The sequence below is a fragment of the Polyergus mexicanus genome, unplaced genomic scaffold, assembly GCF_030449975.1.
Source record: "Polyergus mexicanus isolate NDT 795.1 unplaced genomic scaffold, iyPolMexi1.0 SCAF_15, whole genome shotgun sequence".
Taxonomy (NCBI): domain Eukaryota; kingdom Metazoa; phylum Arthropoda; class Insecta; order Hymenoptera; family Formicidae; genus Polyergus; species Polyergus mexicanus.
Window position 1 is genome coordinate 5,796,030 of NW_027223335.1, and position 20,905 is coordinate 5,816,934.

Consider the following 20,905-nt stretch of genomic DNA (forward strand, 5'->3'; position numbering starts at 1 on the left):
TAAGTTCGATTCGATTTACCTCATCAATGAAATTAAATCAAATTAAAGTTAAAACAAGAAGATAGTATGCGCAGATATGCGCATATAATTACATATGAATATTTGCATTTAGATTGTAATTTATTGTGAATGTGTATTATATAATTTATATTTAAACATGGTTGAGAAAAATAATTATTCATGCGTATCTCATTATCTTTATGTACATTTGTTAAATACAATATCTGCTTGGTCATTATTATTTAATTCTTCTTGAAATCTATATTTTGTTTTTTCTTTTATATAATTTCTTTTACTTCAAAAAAGGAATAAAATTCTTAAAAAAATGGATCGCTTCATTTACTTGTAGAAGGATCGCACAAACTGATCGGGACTATTCAAAAAAATGTAATTTAGTTGGTTGCGAAAAAAAAGAAGAGAACTATGCGAAAGAAAATTCTTAATCCTCAATAAGTATCCTTTCTTAATCGCGAATCGATGATCAATTGATTGTCACGAATAATGTCTCGAACTTTGCCACAATGATTAAAATAAGTTCACAAAATGTTACATTCGACATAAAAAATTTATATATAATCTTTTTCCAAGCTTAGAAAACAATCTTTTTGTTTTATATCAGAATGTAATCAATTTAATGTGTTACATCGGAATATAATAAATTATAAAATGAAGAAAAAGAATGTTGGAAATATTAGTAAGTTTTATATTTCTTTTCTTCTATTTTTAAATAAAAATTCTAAATAAGTTATTAATTTATAATTGATGTAATAATAATATAACTTTTAATTATTTTATACCGAATTCGCCGAATTTGAATAAAAATCGCAATATTTTTTCCTCTTGTGTTTTTCTCGCGAGCCCGTAATTCAAGTAGCAACCGCATCGTTTAGAGCTCGACGACGGTAGGCGCGTCTTTATCCCGGAAGTTCAAAGAAAACGCCGTAAATAGTGGATTGCGAGACCATAACAAACTCGAATGGTACATTTCGCATTTATCAAAGAGCCCTCGTTCTCCAGCTTTCGCATTACCGAGCTTAGAGGCGCCTGAGATGTTTCTTGTAATCTGTCGTTTCCTACACCATCCCCCGCCCTCTTTTAGTTGTGCCCCCTTGTGTCCCCTCTCTATACTGTTCGACCTCTACGCAGTCACCCCCGTTAACCGCCCTCGCAGGATAATACCGAAAGAGAAAGACTTCAAACGGAATACTGTGTGTGTACCTCCATTCTGATATAAATAACAATCTGTGAAGCTATATTGATTATGAACAGACGAGATGAACAGACCGATAAAAAGTTTCGAAATGTATCGTGTTAGAAAAATACGAAGCGTTTCGAAGAAGATATTCTACGGCGGAAAAAATTGTCTTTCCATAAGAGAAATGGGAGATGAAACTTGCTTGAGCAAGAGAGTCTCGCGTAAGAACTAATTGTCGGAAAATCCTTAGATCCCTCCAATACGTCATCTTACTAAAGAAAACTCGGCTTTGAATTACGTTAAATATTGTACATATATACGTATCAAGAAAATAAAACTTTTAAAAATGCCTTATTGAAACATTTCTATTATATACATTCCACTCTGAAAAGGTAGCCTTTCAGAACTTCTTCCCGAGATGGAAGAAAACGTGTCGCGGGCGGATGCGACGAGTGTGTTGTTGAAATTGTATGAGAACTTTTGCACTATCGGGACTAAATAAATAGATCGTGAGTGAAATATTGGCAACGAACGTACGAAACGAAAGAGGTATGCGGCATCGACATCGATTGTCGTGGGACAACGGGGGTATCAAAAAATACTGTGCACGCGAATCGGAGAATACAAATTTAAGTGTGCATGTGTGTGTGTATGTGTATGAGTGCCAATCACAATCTAACAATAAGTAACATTCTGAACACTTAAATTTATTCTTTATGCGAACAAAATACTTTTGAGCTTGAAGTAAATTTAGACTTACAGAAAGATAATCATATTATAATCGTATTAAAAATAAAATATATTTGATTACCCAAAAGTCTATTCGAGTCGATATCCAAAAAAATAATCGCACGAATTTAAATTTTAATGAACATTAGAAAATAAATTTCTTTCACGATAACGCATTTCCGTTTGATTAAAAAGCATTATAGTAAGGGTACATCATACTTTACGATATAACCCGCTGAATATTTAAGTTGTTTTTTTCATCATCCTCTGATTAATGCATTCTGCCCATCGATCAACGATCCGCGTATCTTTCCGCGTCCCGACGTCGGGCGTCGTGAGGTTCACGTCGTTTCTGTGCGAACGTGCACCTGTTTAACAGTGTATATTCCTCAAGACCGTACACACACGTCGGCACGACACCCGCCTAGTCCCGCGCAAAACTCTGAATCATCGGCGACCGGTGGCCATTTTTCAAAGTTGCCCGAGCCATGCTGTATTAATAACCAGCGGCTTCGTGCCGTGCACGAGCGACGATAACAACGAGAACAAAGAAGTCGAAGGGGTGGATTTCAATCTGTACGCCGACACGGGGTTACCGAGTCTCGTGATCGTGGCCCTAGGTAGCTACTTGATAATATCCCAAGCCATTAGAAGCTCTCGGCGATACACAGATCCCCTCGAATCCTCGGGGTAATCGTCGCCTGAAGCGCGTCCGTGTCGCTATCGCGCTACGATTCTGCGTAATTATTTTGTCATCGGATCTTAGCTTAGACAATATCGTTGCGATTATGCTCGTAATTTGACGGTAGATCGTTTACAAGACATCGATTGATTAATATGAATGTTTATCGATTGGTGCATGCAATTTTCAAGTTTATTAATTCTCGTGATGATGATTCTATTAAATGTATATATGCTTATTTGAATATGTAATATCGTTGAGATTATTATTGATTCATTTTCGCTATTTAATTGTAAAATAAATATTCTCTCTCTCTCTCTCTCTCTCTCTCTCTCTCTCTCTCTCTTTCCCTTTATCTCTCTATGTTTTTGTAATTGTCATGTAAATATATTTCATAATGATATATTATAGGTAAATGTATTGGAAAACAGAGATTTTAACCGAATTCAACCAAAACTTAAAAAGAGAGTTTATTAATAATTGATATGCGCAAATGTTATCATCTTTAGAATATATATATATATAAAATTTATTTCGGAAAAAAATGTGTTTATAAAGATACAAAAATATAGAAGTCTAAAGATGTATTAATCTTGCGGATGATACACGGATACAAAACTATGATTCATTTCATGGATCCAAAAAATTATGAGAATATAAAACGATGGCAGCATTCACTATAGTTTTTTATTACACGAAACATCTTTAATATTACTCAACCGTTTGGTTTACTCATCTATCTCTCGGACAGGATTCCAGATCCCGCTGTCACTTTATCCATCTGTTGTTAAGATGGATGTTACAGACGTCTATATTGAGGTCGAACAAACCATGATAGTATCGCTTTTACCCATTATACTGCATTTATTTTTCTAATCTCCTAATGGATATAATCTATGATGTGTTATTATCTTTTTGCATAAAAAAATGTTATATCTCAAAATATTGTTTTGAGAGATAAATAATATAAAGTAACAACTAACTCGTTTCCTCTTATTGCTAGAAAAAGCGAGGATATTTAATAATTTTTACTGTGATAGCAATATAAATAATACAATATACTCAATAAAACTCTTAAAGCAAAATGATTCTTTGCATTTTTTGTTTTTATCTAAATGACAAAATTTTTTTTATATTTTCATCTCTATAGCGCAATCTCAGATAATTGTCCACTGCGGTAATAAGAAACTAAAATCAAGATTAATTCAAAATTACGGGTAATTGTGATTTTGAGTTTTCTGAAGTACAATAGTGTCTGGTATCTATGCAGACTGCAATCTTCAAGTATTTTTACCTACCTTACGCGGCAAAAATTCGCGGGCGCGTCTTTCTCGTGACTTGGCCGTAAGAAACGATTAGGCGAAGAAAAAAATGATCGGGTATAAGGATAATGAGTGGCCGGCGAAATGAGAATAGCAGAAGCCGCGGCGCGAATGGGCGCATACTTGTGCCATAATTTTCGGGACGAATTAAGATTCTTCGGCGGTACCGAATAATGAAAGTTCCGCGCTGAGATACTCAAGATGAATAGAGGTGTCCGGATGCTGGTGAATATATTATTGAAAAAAATCACTCCGTATGATCCTTCTTTAATACTTTTATATGTACAAAAAGTGCATGCAATTTAATTCGTTCGAAGGTACAACGAAAGATTCTATTGAAAAATAATTAAAAAACAAGATCCCTAATAGTCGCAAGAATAAAAAATATAAAAATATTACATTATAACAATCTATTGTGAAGCGCGGGCTATTGAAATCAACATTAAAAAATTTAGATATAAATAATAGCTTTTCAATTGATTATATGTGTATTAATTCACGACGATTCATGAATTACCTTTACATAATATCTATATTTTTAGGATATTAATACATATATATTATATATATATACAAGAGATTTTATATTCAGACATAGTAAATGGAAATATCTAATATTTATTCATGAAATTATCACACACACATTAAGTGATATTATTATTATACTAATAAGTAAATTTATTTAAATTCGCGAATCGATGAATAACTGATTATATATAAAATTTAATACCATTATACGATGATATCTTGTCTATTAATTAGTTAAAATAATTTATTAATCCATTATGAAGTAATTCGTTTTCTAAAAATTATTTCTGAAAATTATAAGCGATGACATATCTTAATATCATTCAAAAGATTTACGATAATATCATTATGCAATCGATTTCATATTTAATTATATTCTATCAAAAATGAATCAATCAATGTTGATAACGATTATTCAAACGATTATTAATTTGCTATTTTTATCAATAAGAAATCATTTATGGCACTTTAGTTTAATCGTAAAAAGTTAATTATTTGATCATACCTATGAATTTTTGCGTAATATCTATTTGAAATTCCATAGATGAGTTATAATACACATAAGTTTCCTTAAAAATATTTTATCGAAAAAAACAAATACAAAATTAAATATTTAAAAATAAAAGTACAACTTAGAAAAACTTTTAATAATTTAGATTAACTAGATATAAAGAATGTCAATTTTTGTTTCATCTTTAGGAAAAGTCATGTACAATACATATATTTTTAATAGTCAGCATAATAGCGTCCAGTAACTTTTTACATCAGTTTGAATGGTCGAAAATGATATTTGTGAACGTACTAATTCGGCTTATCACTCAAATCTTCGATCTCGAAATAAAGAGAACCGTGCCGCGGAATTCCGGCGACGAGACAGTTTGCAATCTTAATAATTTTCATTCCGTCAATGACATTCGATAATGAGCAACCGAGGGTATATTTACCGCGACAGTCCCCTTCTAATGACGATTGTCCATCCCCTCGGGCCTTCGACCGATAAATAACTTCCTTTTTCCAGATTGTCGCTTTAAACCGCGACGAGGAAACGGATAGAAGAGAATCAGAGAACGCGGCGTTTTAATTTCCACCAATTAGAAATAATTGCGATTAATCATCTCGAACAAGAGAAAGTGAGAGAGAGAGAGAGAGAGGTAGCATCTGTTTAAAGGACGCCGGCTGCTTAACAGAAGGAATAATTGAATCGCCCGAAGTTCCGACTTCGACAATGAGTGTTTCGTTTCACCTGAAACGAGCTTTCTTCCGCCGCCAGCGTGTTGGTCTTTTGTTCCGGCGGAGCTTTCAATTAATGGCCGAAGCATGCGATCTGCCCGAGTATCCACTGAAAATAAGGAATCTCGCGGATAAAAGAAGCCGCGATGTCTCGCTCCATCGGCCTTTCTTCGCACCGAAGAAATGTGAAATCTTGATAATACAATTTTTAATTCGAAATTGATTAATTAAATTTAATGATAGCAGAAAATTGTTGTTTGTTCTGTCATGTTTGTGTTTATTATTTTTCCAATATAATCGTGATTTCCGTTCACTCTTCTTCAAGAAAAAATTAATGTTGAATGTAGATTCATAAAAAAGAAAGGCATTTATAAAACAGACGCACTTTAATTCGACTGAAATCGATTGCTAAGAAAATATCGAAATACCTGAAAGTCTCTTAGAATGAACCATTGTTCTCAATAATTGGATTTGTAATTATATTTTTATATTCGGAATAATAATTAATACTTTTAAATAATGCTATGATTGATAATAGGCTATTGATACTTCTGTATCAAAATTTTATCAACATTTTGAAACACAATGTTGCGAGGAAAAAGTAATGTTCTAGTATAGACATCGCGATGTACATCGCGTGTACTTCTGTATACGTATAAATTCACTCAGGACGCTTCGGCGCGCAGGATGCTGGGGTACGCGCATGGGAATAAATCAGGTGCCTATTGATTTTGAGCCATACAATCTGTTTCCCAGTTTGCTGCCTCTCGGCTGCTACTATGGGAATATCGAAGATGCCATCGCCGTATTTCTCGCCCGATTCGCAACGAAGGGTGTCGATTTTAGATTTTACAGACCGCTTCGCCGCATTCGGGCGGATCCAGCGATCCTCGATATTGAAACGTTATGTTAGCTGACTATAGGTTTCAAGCGATTCAATACAAACTTTCAGGCTAATTCCGCGCAAGCCATTTTCAGCAATACTTGGTGATTTTACGTGTGAAATAAATAAGAATTTGCATAAACGAGTGATACAATATTATATAATGCGCACTTTATTATCAGAATATTTTGTTGCCAATTCATTATATTATCAGTGTGTACTGCAAAATATATATTGTATAATTTTCATATGTACATAGAGGAGAATAGGATAATACAATATATATAAGATAAAAAACACATATAAATTTAATATCGATGCCTAATTTCAAGTATGAGCATAAGATGAGGAGAGAAGATGGAGCCATTTTGACAAATCGACTTTATGAATATTAATACCGCGATAGGTGCGGAGAGACATATTGTAATAATTATGCATTCCATATGCTACGGAGGAAATGTGGAGAAAAGAGCGAAAAACGACCAAGAGAATTACCATACGACGATAATTATTCTCATCGCGTAGCACAAACGGTAGATAAATCAATATATGCTATTAAGAATAATTTCGACAAGAATTTATTGCTAAACTGAATTCATATCAATGTTTCGAGAGAGTAATGAGTAATAAAAGATTATTAAAAATATAATTCGTGTATTATAAGTTTAATTATTCCAATTTATCAAAGAAAAAGAATAACTTTTGTCGATCTTTTTTTTAGCGTTTGCATTTTACAATGAATATCGAAATTCATTGTCAATATCACATGTAAAAACATTATCACTGTTTTCATTAATGCCATATATATGAACTAATTATCCACATTAATACTAAGGTTTCGATACAGGTTATAATATGTTTTAAAATGCTGCTTATATTCCCCTTATAACACGTTCGCTCCAAGTCCTTGGTCGAAGATGATCGTTATAATTCAACAGATAGAGATCGTTGAGAATTGAAATGCTCGATAATAAATCCCTCGCGCTCTATTCGAGCGTTTATAAAAATTTAATTTGCTTCCATCGCCTACTTGAAGGATTTATAAATTTTTTCCTCGATGCTACCGCGCGTACGATCACCTTACTAGTAGAATCGCCACGATTGTTATTACATGATTACGGTGTAACGGGGAAATCGATGAGCGCTCCTCGGCGATCGATAATAAAATCCCAAGCAGGAATTTCTGCCCCCTTGATCGCCGTGCAAGATTATCCTCGTGATACATATATTCCCGTAATATATACAAGTATTACTTTATTTCATTTCATAGCTAAGACTGCAAAGTAACGTTTGGAGAATAAAATCCGCAAATTCCCTATGTTTTATTTACACATGTAACTACATACGTAAACGTCAAAATATCTATATTTCAAATTTACAAACATTTCGCAAACTTATTGCGACTATACACGTACCAAAATATGAATCCATAAGCTATACAAGAGCAATCCACAAGTTGAACTTAAAATTGACCAACACATTTTAATGCTTAGCACTGTAATATTTAGTGCTATATAATGCTTAGGCGCTTTCAATGTTTAGCTATATTAAAATATTTCGAATAATTTTATAAAATTTTTCGAATTATTACATATATAACGATTTCATACATAATAAATTAACAGAATGTAAATTTAAGAAACAATAGGAAAAAAAAAGTTTTTTACTTGAAGAGAGTGTATCTCGCAAATAATCAAAGCTTATTTAAAAACAAAAATATATGTTTATAAGACAAAAATTTAAAAAAAATTTGAATTGAATAAAAGATAAAACTAAATGATCTTCATTCCTTTAGTCAGACATTAAAAAAATAACAAGTATTAACATTTCTCAGCAGAAAGATCGATATCTAGGTATGTAAAAAGTATATTACGGTATCTAGAGAGCTACTTGAATTAGTCAATTTAAACTGGACGTTACCCGCCGACGCAACAACGACGATGACAACGGCGCAATAGCGACAGGATGATACAACGGGTATAGAAAAGGACGAAGGTGTCGAAAAAGAGGCGAGGGCCGGAGCCTCTCGGATTCCATGACCTCGGCTGCATCGGCAGATGCGGCGGATCTACATACGTCGTATGTACGTCCGCACGTATGCCGCATACAACGTCGCGCCGGTGCAGCCGAAGGGAAGAATAAGGTAGGCGTGTCGCGGCCACGTTACGTGCGTGCATGTACACGACAAAGAGAGATACGCAGGCATAAGCCGGCTTATTACGCGTCGCCGCGGGTTACAAACACGCCGAATAATGGCCGTGGCTTCGTGCGGCGGAGCGGGCGGGATATATGTGTGTGTGTGTGTGTGTGCATGTGCGCTCCGGTATCGTATTAAATTATAATAATTCCGGCGCGAATTATTAGACCGACCGGGAGGAGGAGAGAAAGAGAAAAGCGTACCGGGGGCTCGGCTGGCTGGTTACGCACTTTCTACGTACCGTCGCGGCACCATGTTGCGGCCCAGGTGCGTCGCGCCGGGAGTTCCCCGACGTTTGTTAACAAATATTTTAAGCCGAGTAATCAGACACCCCCGTTGACTATGTGAATTGTCGATGGGATTGTGCCACTAAAAGAAATCGACGGATAGGATTTCCAGAAAAGATTTTATCGGACGGAGATCCGGCGCATGAGTGTAAATTCTTTATTTATTTACAAAGTAATTAACAAATGGAAAAAGAAAAGCATTTTTTTCATTTTTTTGAAATTTTTCGATGAAAAGAAGATTTAAGTAATAAAATTTACGTTATAAATTTTTAAAATTTTAAGATTTATTTCACCTATTACACTAAAAATGATATATATTGTATATCCTCAAGATTCAAATATCCTTCATCTCTGCCAAAAAATTTCTATGAAAGATAAAATTAATCATATAAACGTTATATAATGGAGAAAAGATATTCGATAAATTAAACTTTTAAAAAATGCTCTCTTTCCTCTTTCGTTTTGCTTTGTAAATAAATAAATAAATTCTCTAATGCTGTCTCTTTAATGCAAATAAATTCTCTCCGAAAGAAATATCTTCAGTATGGCTAAATGATAATCTCTGAAAACAAAAATTTCCGTGCACGCGCAGTGCAAGATGATTCATTATTAATGCTCTAACATTCGCTTCGAGAAAAACCTATTACCGCTATTTCGTTTCTATTGCATAATGCATTTTGCTCACAAGATGATGTTACATTCGGCGAACACGCAGCGTGCTATACGTCGCGATAATTCTCCGAATTAAATTGCAAATGCCGACGTATTCCCAAGCAGCGTGATATATAGCAACGGGTTAATTTGATTCATCTAGGTTGTAAATATATCTTTCTTCCGACCAACCCGCCCTACACACTTCTGCACGATTAACAATGCGCGTGCGGTAGATGAAAGCGCATTCATATACATATCCGCAACAAAATATTACATGAATTATAAACCGGTGTGTATATCATTATTCTCCGCTAACTCGCAAACGTCAATCACAAGAAATTTTTATCGTTCGTAATTTTATTCAGCTAAAATTAGTAAATAATTAAATATATATAAAAATATTGTATTTATTTTTATTATTTACAAACATTTTATGATCGCACACAAATTCAGAATACGCGAAATGATCATTCTCGTGTTTAAGAAAGACGTTTGTTAAAACTGAAACTGCGACGAGCCTAGGAGGCCTAATTACACCGTCGAACCCGAAGAAATCGAGAACCCCGATATACTTGTTGACGATCGAGTTTCCGTATCTTTCGTGTCGGGGGAATAGCTACCAGGAGCCAATTATGGTTTCCTTCGTCATTGTCGAGCTCGGAGAGGCTCGCATTACCAGTGCGGGGAAGAACGGCTCGAGAAAAATGCGATAGTGAGAATCGTCTCGTATACTTGCGGAGGGTTGAAACTATTTCGTGCGGGCATTGTGTCCGATGACGAGTATGACAGGCACGTAAACGACGCGTTTCCGGTCTACGCACCGACAGATGCTGATACGCATACGTCTCTATGGGGTCTGGCAAGAGCTACGAGCGAGGGACGGACGAGGTAGGCGTGCCGGCAATATGCACGTATACTTTATACTTATGAAGACATAGCGGAATTAATAAGGTTGCTGCGTTATATTACACGGGATCGAGAATGCGACACGGTTGGTGTCCGTCCTGATACTTCTATCTTCGTTCGTTTTTATTATTTTTATATTTATCTCTTTCTATATTTATTTTTATCAATATAATTTGCTCCCTTCTCCATTCGCATATTTTTATACGATACTTTATTTCAATATTTATTGACAAATAGAAATGCAAGACATGTAGCTAAATTAGAAAAATATGTCTGTGCTATAAGTGTAATAAATAAATTAAATGATCATATTTATATCTCATTGTATAATTTATTACAAAATTATTACTGCGTAACAGCTGAAAAGTTAAATTTTTTCTTTAACAAACGTAATTTACAATTTTTTACCATTTTATAAACAATAATTACAAAGAGAGAGAGAGAGAGACAGAGAGTTATTCATTCAAATAATTGATATTATTTTTCATATACTTTTTGTATACTTTTTATAAAACATTGTTATAACTCAAAAATAAAGATATTGTAAATTAAAATAATGTTTATATAACATTTCTAACTTTGAATAAACTTTTGCATGAGCTGTTAAAATCTTTTATGTTTCTTTCCTCAATATTCCATAAATTTTTTTTTACGATTTAGTAACATGAATTTTAATGTTAATTGATTTTTGCAAATTAACTTGTAATGAGTTTATAAAGTATACAATCACATGATATATGCTATCATATTTTATACTAGTCTATTTTAAAGTACTATTATTTTGTACAAAAATAAAATATAATCTAAAATACAATCTACATGTAAATAGCGACCTCGAGAATTGTTGAACTTACTGCTTACAGGACTTACACAAAATAATGGGATGATAAAATAGTATTTAAATAAAACGAAATAAAATTAAATATTCTATTCTACTAAAAATTAAAATATATATATATATAACTTTTCATCTCCAGAAAAATTTCCTTGCAATGAATTATATATCCCAAGCGATTTGATAATATAATTAATAACTAACACAGAATTTAAATAGTTAAATAATGTTACAAATTAGATATCGCTAACGCGCGTGTATAGTACGTAGACGCTAAAATTTGAAGGGGAGGTTAAGTATCTTATTAATTATATTAACGATTAAAAAAATAGTATCCGTGTCAAACGTTGGAAAAAAAAAGTTAGCGACCACTAGTTTCAGAAGCGTTGAGAAACGTGAGAAAGAATCAATCCTATGCGATAATGTGAATGACCGACAATGCGTCAATATTGAAACGTCGGAGAAACGTTATGTGCAAGCGTGAAGCGGTCATGTACCATTTTGAGACTGACAACAGGACCGATAAAATTTTATCGTCCATTCCTAAGAGCGACGTCCGAGAAAGAAATATCAAAGAAGGAGAGTCGGATAAGAATGCTTTCCCACAAGACATACAAGACGTTACTCTCTTAAATCGTACCGTCGACACATCGAAATTTTGTTTTACATTTGAGATACGCTGAAAATTGAAAAGATTTTTGGTAACTGGCGAATTATTAGAGATTTGCTAGTTCGCGAACGTGAATTTAGTCTCCAGATTTATCATACTAACAAGCTTTTAAGTAGGTAAGATCACGAACTCAAGACTTCGAGATTTATTATACTAGAAAGGTTTTTACTATAATATCATTCTGATTAATAGGCTCATCTCGAGATTTATTACTTCCGGAAAGATTTCAGTAAGTAAATTTACGAGTATAAATTTGGGATTTTGAAATTTACGCGATACTTACAAATCTTTAAATATATGAGTTCATGATCATAAATTTTATATTCTGTAATTTGTTCATTTTATTATAATATGATTTATTCTAAATTTATCGTATAAGAAGAATTTTAATATACTTCCAATTAGTATTTAAATTTTCTTAGAGAAAGATTGATTTTCTCAAATATGATGCACTAATTTATGAGATAAAGTTGAAAGAGAGAAATAGTACAAAAAGATTCTCTCTTTGCAGATATAATTTATAATATTCTATATAAGAAAATGGATTAAATGTATTATTATATCACTTCGTTTTAATAATTCTGGCAATAGGCAATTGAGGATATTTCGTTAAATGGTTGCAGAGTATCAAAAATTATAAGTAATAAAAGAAATATCGTTTGTAATAAAGTAATGTCATAATTAACGCACATTCATCAGATTCTCGTCAAAAAGTTTTTAATACTCGTTCTTCTATGATTTCATGAAATAAATATCGGTATCAAACTGTCACCGATCGTTACGTTACCGAAATAGAAAAGATCGATCAGCCAATACTCGATATCAACGATATCAACTTATCTCGACGAATACCGCGAAGATAAGATCGCCTCGTGACTGCAGCTGCAGCAGATAATTATATTGTTCAAAGCTGAACAAATAATTCTCCCGTCGTTTCCGAATCTTTATACAAAGTATACTTAAAAAGCGATAACTGGCAAAACTCTACTATCGAAGCAAACGTTTTTTTTATAATTGCCTTTGTACCAAATTGAAGAATTTTTATTTATTTAAATTTTTATTTAAATTTTCGATATATGACTGATGGTCATTTGAAATAGACATTATAAATATAAATAAAATATTAAAGTATATAAGTAAAATACTGAAAAAGTATCGCTATATAATTTGTATAGATTCGTGTTTATCTTCATTGTTCGTCTCTATGTTTAATACCCAGTATTTCCTAATGCTGTCATCAGAAAACGATTTCGATTATCGGCAAAAACACATAGCGGATGCGAGGAGCGAATTTTCGATATTGAAGAAATTTCAATAGAGCGGTAAAAGGGGAAAGGAGAAATGAGTTGATTTCAAATCAAGATAGTACTGAAAGCAAACGATACACTTGCACGTTTTGCAATGAAAATAAATCAAGCCCAGGTTGGATCGACAGGGGAGTGATTTTCCTCTTCCCTCTCTCTTTTTCTTTTCCTCCATCTCTCGCGTTAATAAAACACGAATGAACAGCGAGGAATAATAATACGATTGACAGAATTATGGTTAATCGACATCTATCGATCGTTTACGATAATGGGCCAATTAAAAATTAGCGCTCTTATCGGTTGTTTACGTCGCACTGACGATTGCATTCACGCTCTCATATATGCAGTTTGCACACGACATCGCGCTACCGAATTTACGAAAATTCCGACGGCGGTCGCATTTACGATGCACAATAATGCGTTGAAATTCCCCTCGGACTGTCATCCGCGGTTGTAATTTGGCTGGCGATTTTTTTGTTTTCCCCGAAAGTTATATAATGCCAATGAAAAAAAAAAAAATTGAGAATATTTAAATTTCTTTTAGTTAGAGGATTCTCTCTCTTACTTTCTTATTATTAAATTTTATAAAAAAATTATATTAACATAATTCTTTCTATTAAAGTAAATTGTAATATTCTATTAATACAAGAATAATTAAAAACAATTATAATTATTTAAGATGGAAAAGATAATTTGGATTGTTAATTTATAAGGCATAATATGCCTTATTTTTATGTCTATATACAATATAATAATATAATCACATATTGAATTCTTTCAAAATCATTTTACAATTCAAATTATTCCCATTTCTAAATTAACAAATTATCTCCACCATCTGAAATAATTATAATTATTTTTAATTATTCTTCTCCAATATAAAAACATCACATAATATATAAAGCGAATTATATCATTTAAAAGTTATCGCAAATGAAGCGGTTTATAGTTAGGACAATGGCTTCTTATCGTGCGCCACAATACTAACGGCTGATTCTTATTTTACATAAAAAAAGAAGCGTCCCCTGCACGATGCATGCACGTGGACGCATATTTCTTTTACGGTCAGTTACTGAAGACATTAAAGTCGAAGAAATTTCGATGGGTGGGCATTGCGGCGCCGCACGTTGTCGCGCTAACAAGACGATCTTTATACAAGGAAAGCGTTTCCCCAGTCACCAGTTAACATCTTTGTCTTGTATTCCCGTGCCTGGTTTGTGAATATATTCATGAGGTAACCCGCGTATCGACCGGCGGCATTCATCGAAACTTTCGGGAATACCATTTTGAATTGGTAAGTGTAAAAGAACGCAGTTAAATATCGATAGTAGATACAAGGATACGCGACATTTATGGCAATGCTACAAACCTGCGCGAATTTATTCGGGATCGTTCTATCTAACAATTTTCAAATAATCAGGAATATACTGAAGAAAAAATAAAATCAGAAAATATTGCGAGAGAAGGAAAACATTCACGATAACTTGATTTGAAAATCAATATTTCGAATCAGGAACAATGATGTTTCGCGATTTAAAGACAAAAGAAGTATCTTGTGCCTGCCGATATTCACTTTCATGCGCTTCATATTATGACACCGGTTGTTCTCTCGCGTCAAGATATTGAATTAATCAAGAGAGAGAAATCGCTCTCATCGCGACTTCGCGGATGTGTATTATCGATACATCATCGCGGTCTCGCTTGAACGCGTTCGCCGGCAAAGTACACCGGCGGGGCTTTAATGGAGGCTGCGTATATGCATATATAATATGTATAGTGGGAAGGAGGAGGAGGAGGGGGGGGGAGGGAAGGGTAGGATGTGTTTCACAGTGCCGCGTCGCCCGGACGCACAATAAACCGATGTGTATTCGAAAGGGGCTTAACTAGACGAACTATTCCTGCGCAGTTTCTATTAGTAAATCACCCGCGCACTGCATGGCATAGATAACGACCCCATAGCGCAGCGACAACGCCTCTTCGACGGGGAGAGACTTAATTAAGTATATATTAATTAAAATCGCTTCCGCGCGCGCCCCCCTTCGCCAACGTCAACTATATACGCTTTGCTATAATGTTTCTCTCCACTTTATTCGTCTCCTCGCTCAGTTCGCTCGCATGCATGCTGTCGCATATTTGCGAAAATTAAATTTTGATCGCAACGTCTTTGGCATCAAAAGGTTCCAAATAAACATACACAAAGAGGGAGAGAGAGAGAAAGGGAGAACAGAGATTTGTATATATATGAAAATAAGAAAAATAAAGCAAAAAATGCGGAAAAAGATTAGTATCTATCCTAATTGTAAGATTTTCATATACGCGTATGTATGTTAAGGAGATTTTCCTCTAACTATAACTTTTCTAAATATGATCTTTTACATGTTAAAGATTCTCCAAGTACATAATATATGGCCCAAAGTTCGGTTAATGTAATTACTCCGGTGCGAAAGCTCCGAAAGTATATTTGGCGACAACGAGTCAGTCGAAGTTATTCAAGTTCGGCATATGGCCTCAAACAGACCAGTGAGTTTGAAAAGATGCGGCAACGAAACGCCGGCGGCGATCTCGGATTTCGCGCCAATTATTCGGGCTTAATAAAAATGTACGATACGCGGCGGACGCGCATAAAAGAGAGTCGTCCGCCACCTGCAGCCCCCTTTCGCGAAATGCAACGTCAAGGAGAGACGAATCGGTGACACCGGAGAGAGGCACCCTTGTTAACGTCAATTCGTCTTCTTTTTTTTTTCGGGGCAACCCTTTCTCTTCGTGCAGTTTAAATCCGGTTGGTCGCGTCGAATAATTTATAACGCAATCTTTTTCATCGGCAAGACTCTAGTTAGTATTAACCCTATTCTCTAATTAATATTAACCCTATCAACTACAATGTTTATTTAATAAATTGAAGTACGAAACTCGGTTCGTTTTACGACTCCGAGAAAATTCCGGCGTTTATGATATTGTTGAATTGTTAAATTTTTGTCACTTATCGTTAGATGGAATCAGGATACAAAAGCAATTGCACGATTTTATATCTATAGAAGATATATATTGTATAATAAAAATTTTGTTTATTGCCGTATCTTGACAATAATAAATTTTCTGTTCTATTCGCGTACTGTGAGCTAGACACGGGGACATTTGATCGACCGAGACGCTTGTATGCATCGAGCGATGTGTTCGAGTAAGTGACATTTCATGTTTCGGCTCGTAGAAGATTCGAACGGCACGCGGGACACGCTAATAGAAATATATTCGTTTGAAGGAGCACTCCCGTATACGTCCCGCTGCGCTTCGCTCGATCGTGCGTGACTATCGAGAGAAGATTCGAGTTTAATCTTGCGAGAAATTGTAGAAGTAGAGGCGTGTGCAGAATGGAAGTAAATGCATGTACGCATATGAATTGATATATATGTATAATAATAATATAAAACTATTATTATCTCGACAATGGGTCATGGAGGAAAGCTTCGAGATTATAGAAAGGAAATTTGAATTTTACTTTAATTGTTAATGTAAAAAGATGCGTGTGCATTATGAAAGAAAGTCACGTATGGTATACACAGGAAGACGATGTACAAGCGTGATTAATATTATAAGCTAGAAAGAGAGGGAAAAAAATGTCTTGGCAATAATAAACGCACAGATGGATATTCTCATCTTGGATATTCATCAATCATATTTTCCAATTTTCCTTTTTATACTTCCAGCAAAATTTTTCGCGCAAAAGTGTCATCGGACGCCTGCAGCGGGTATGAACAACGCAATATGAACACAATGTTCATCATATCGTTACTCCTTTTTCTGTACCGCCTGTCGACGATAAATTAAATCGTGGTCGAGTGCCACGTACGTATTTTTCACGGAGCGCGTTATCGTATATGCTTGAGCGACTCTTGTCTCTCTCTCTCTCTCTTTGCTTTTTCGTTTTGCTTCGCGTTCCATCGTCTCTTCGCCTTATCGGAGACTCTTGGATTTTAATTTCGCCTTAGGGCGACAGCTCATCCTCCGATAAATAATGACCCATAGCCTCCACACGGTCGCCGAAACGTCCTCCGCGTCGCTTTTATCGGACCAAGTTTATTATGCACTGTCTTTCACTGTTTAAATTTTCACGTATCAAAATATCAATCAAACAATTCTCTCTGTTTTGTGTTAGTGAGAATCCTTTATTTCGGCAGCACGTATGTTATAATGGCAGATAAAAAATAATCTTACAAAAGATAAATGTCAATGCCCCGTATATTTATATAGCGATAAATATAGTTTGCTTTTAGAGATATCTATCGAGTTTGTAGCAGATAATTTCTCTGTTAGAGAACATTGCGTTTATTACAAAATCAATATGAAATAGTTACTAATTAACATCGATAATAATGATAATTCAAAATTGCACATTTATCTTAAAATAATGTATTATATTCGGATGTGTGTGTATGTGTGTGTATGAAAATAGAAACTGTTATCATATATCAATTTTTATTTCATTATTTTCAAAATAAATATCTTAATTCTAATTCTTTAATTATGAATATTTAGATATTTATTTTGAAAATAATTTAAATAATGAAATAAATATTGATATAACAGTTTTTTTATTTTCACATGTGAATAAAATACATTATAAATATGTATAAAACTTAGTATATTGATAATCATTTTCTTAAAACAAAGAAGCCTGAAAATATACTATCGAAATAAATCAGTCGAACAATTTTCTCTGGTGCGAAAAACAGCGTGTATCATGCTGTTATAAATCACACACGCACACCAGATAACGTAACAAATTGCTCGGCATCGGGCCTGATCGGGAGCAGAATGGAAACGTGGATAAAAAGGACAGCGACTGAAGAAGGGCAAGGGGTCGAACACCTTTATCGAACTATCGACGGGCCTCTCATACCGATTCCTGCGCGTGTAATTTCACGCCCAAATCGCGGAAGTTATGGCAATAGGGCTGGCCGATACAAGCCATAAACGGGGTTGCCTGACCGTGAATGCACGTATAAATATATAGGTCTCCCCGGCGGGGTTCGGGGCCGAGTATTTTCTCTCTCTGGCGTGGCCTGATCCCTTGAAAAACAAATAGTTAAAGCTAGGTGGTCCCTCATTAAGTTGGCACTACTCCCGAGTCGTTCCCCTTTAATTCGAGTCGATTCCGGTGCCGCACATAGAGAGGGTCTCCAAAAGGACTTCGGATCCCTCAGGGCCCCGTCACATACACACGCACATTCACGCGCAGGCAGATACGTTCGCAAGTTCGTGTGGTAGGACGAGAGTGAGATATTAGCTATGCAAAATCAACGTGTTCAATACGTGTTACCGCGTTGATGCGCACGCTGGCTGCAGAAACATGCGGCCTAGCTTGCTGCACGCATGTATTCATACTTCACGCGTGTACGAATGTTGTGAGCATAGCCGAGGATGTTATTATCGCAATTGACTGAGAACGTAAAGAAAAATTGGGCTCAACCTTTCTTTAAAATAGATCATACCGCTTTTAGGAAGTTGTTTTCGACATTAATCTTTCAAAAATAGTAATTATTTTTAAAGATTCGAGTTAATTTCCGCCAGTGCATGGATTCGCGATAATTTGTTTACGAAACGCATGAGATTTATTTTGTCTCGACAGAGAAAATATTTTATTTTGGACAACTCGAAGCTTTGAGACATATAGAATAATCATTAATTAATATAAATTATTAAGAGACAAATTTACAATTTCAGAAATAGAAAAGTATCGTCATCTATTTCTTATCATCTTGATAAAAAAAATATTTCTGAAAAATGTAGCCATAATGTTTTGCATACTTGATAATATTAATCTAAATTTCTTGACTAAATAAAATATAAATCAAAACTTATATAATAAGTTACTTATTATGTAGTAAGTAAAATTTGAATTTTTTATAACAAATCAAGTACATTATCAAGTTAATAGCTTTCCTGCAAACGTCATGATTATATGTATAGTAATGATTATTCTCGAAGGTTCATAGCATCAAAGATCGTATGTGGTTGCCGATGCCGCGCAATACTCGCAGCATAAGGAAAATGCCCGATAATGGAATTACGTATAGAGAAGGGATTAGCGAAATCCCTCGAATGCAAAAGCTTATTCTATAATCTGTACAACATGCCCGCATCTTCGATGCGAATCACGAGCGAATAAACGAGCGTGTCGCACTTAGATATACGATTTGAGTAATTTTCCTTCTTTTTTTAAAGACGTTAATATAATTTTTATTTATTTATATAAATCGCTACAAAATTTAAAGCTAGAAATTGTTATAATCAATTTCTCTTCCAATCTTTTCTTTTTCATTTTTTTTCACTCTTCTTTCTTTTCAAATTTTATAATTTTTTGTGATTAAAAATTTACCAATGTTGATATTTATATAAATGTCTACTAAATATATAGCATCGTCACTGTTTTTATTATTGTTATCGATTCATTATCCCGATTTATTCTATAGCTTCATTATTCCGATACAGCAATTTATAAGTAGAAATTCTTATCTGGTGCAAAATACATGCTGCAAAAATATGCATAAAAAAGAATCATTATTATCTCTTTTCTTTCTTTTCTCGTGTTTTTTCTTTCCACTTCTGGTACGATGTTATCTACTCGCTAGTATGCTTGCCCGATCGAAGGTTTATATCTTCGCAGTACAAACGTAATATGAGCAGTAAATGCAGATAACGCGATATACCATCGTCCATACGATAGGATTATAATGAAATAAATGCAGACGATTAAGGGAATATATTTAAATTAAGCGCCGTTATTGCTCGTGTAGTTGTAGCTTGCTAGATCAGCGATTCGATCTTCGTACACACATATTCGTATGTGTATGATCAATACATAAATGCAAGCTCAATCCAGGTTACATTGTGCTAATGCTCGTTGTTTTTTGTTACAGATACGCGTCAACTTTGCGGGAAAAGAACGACAACAATTAGTGGAAAAATTACGTAAGTATACTGTACACAAATATATATATATATATATGTGTGTGCGTGTGTGTGTTAATTAGCCGATAACTGATAGCGGAAATAGCCGGATAACGTTACACGCGTCTGTATCATAAATCTGGGGTTATCTTCCTCTCTCGCCTCTTTGAGAAACACAACACTATACCTATGTGTTACACACGCACGCACAATATCCTCGAACAAAGAAAATTCTTCCCACGCTTGTATCACGCGAAATCGTACCTGCGAGTGCACTGAGAAATAGAGTAACATACACGAATGACGTATATAACATTTGCAGAAACATTTATTTTTTTCTTTAATGAGTTAGTGATAAAATATTATTATTATTATTCAATATTGTTAACATTTTAATCAACTTTAAAATACCGTATATAAGATAAAGATTTGGGTAGAAAGATTTAAAAATTCTATCATATTTTGAAATATAAAAAAAACTATGATTTCGCGATAATTTAAAACGTTTTTATTTCATAGCAAAAATAAATGATTT

General features: G+C 34.2%; 1 protein-coding gene and 1 long non-coding RNA gene across 4 annotated transcripts in view; one reads left to right on the top strand and one right to left on the bottom strand.

The window, feature by feature from the left end:
* Positions 1-20,905, top strand: part of LOC138940022 (latrophilin Cirl) — a 517,985-nt gene that overhangs the window by 228,763 nt on the left and 268,317 nt on the right. For all 3 annotated transcript variants that reach the window (XM_070308486.1, XM_070308487.1, XM_070308485.1), the window contains exon 2: positions 20,340-20,391. The gene's annotated coding sequence lies outside the window, so the exon portion shown is untranslated. The remainder of the gene's footprint in view (positions 1-20,339; positions 20,392-20,905) is intronic.
* The window catches only part of LOC138940023 (uncharacterized), a 180,605-nt gene that overhangs the window by 152,731 nt on the left and 6,969 nt on the right, over positions 1-20,905 (bottom strand). The window lies entirely within an intron of this gene.